The sequence below is a fragment of the Carlito syrichta genome, unplaced genomic scaffold (genome assembly GCF_000164805.1).
Source record: "Carlito syrichta isolate Samal-C Ts95f unplaced genomic scaffold, Tarsius_syrichta-2.0.1 Scaffold145297, whole genome shotgun sequence".
NCBI lineage: Eukaryota > Metazoa > Chordata > Mammalia > Primates > Tarsiidae > Carlito > Carlito syrichta.
This window is the reverse complement of record NW_007089393.1, coordinates 102,019-103,152: the sequence shown is the minus strand read 5'-3', so window position 1 is coordinate 103,152 and position 1,134 is coordinate 102,019.

Here is a 1,134-nt window from a genome sequence, read left to right as displayed (position 1 = left end):
CCACTCACCTCAGCCTCCCAAAGGCGCAGGATTACAGGCTGAGCCACTGAGCCCAGCTTAGTTAGCTTATTAATAACATTGTTCGGTCACTACCCCTGTCTCATTACGAACATTTTCATCACCCCAAAGGAGACCCCATGGCTGTTGGCAGGCACTCTTAACCTATCTTCCCCCAGCCCCTGGCCACCACAGTCTACTCTGTTTCTACGGATTTGCTGAGCAGAGATCTTTTTTTTTTTGAGTTGTAGTCTCACTCTGTCACCCAGACTGGAGTGCCACTCCCGGCCACCGCAGCCTCAACTTGCTGGGTTCCGGTGATCCTTCCATCTCAGCCTTCCAAGTAGCCCGAGCTACAGGCGCATGCCACCACACCTGGCTAATTTTTTGACTTATTGTAGAGATGAGGTCTCGCCAAGTTGCCCAGGTGGGTCTCAAACCCACAGACTCAGGCAGTCCACTCACCTCAGCCTCCCAAAGGTACGGGATTACAGGCTGAGCCACCGAGCCCGGCTTGAGCAGAGATTTTTTAATCAGAGTTTGTTGACTAGAGTTCAAGGGATCCATAAACTTTGATTGGAGTAAAGATTACATGTCAGTTATTTTTATTAACTATAATATTACAGTTATTGCAGATATCTTGAAATATCATTTATACTTAGGACTACTGTGGAATTACAGGATATTAAACTCGCTGCAAGATCTTATTTATTTATTATTTATTTTGAGTGAGCGTCTTATTCTGTTGCCCAGGCTGGAGTGCAGTGGCACACTCATGACGATCCTTCTGCCTCAGTCTTCCAAGTAGCTGGAACTACAGGTGTGCGCTACCTCACCCAGCTGATTTTTGATTTATTGTAGAGATGAGGTCTCATCTGCCCAGGCGGGTCTCGAACCCACGGGCTCAGGCAATCCACTCACCTCAGCCTCCCAAAGCGCTGGGATTACAGGCTGAGTCACCGAGCCCGGTTTAATTTTTTGATATATTGCAGAGATGAGTCTTACCAAGTTGCCCAGGCTGGTCTCCATCCCCTGGGCTCAGGCAATCCTCTCACCTTAGCCTCCCAAAGTGCTGGGATTACAGGCTTGAGTCACTGGGCCCAGCCGATCTTATTATTTAATGCATTAATAAAAAAG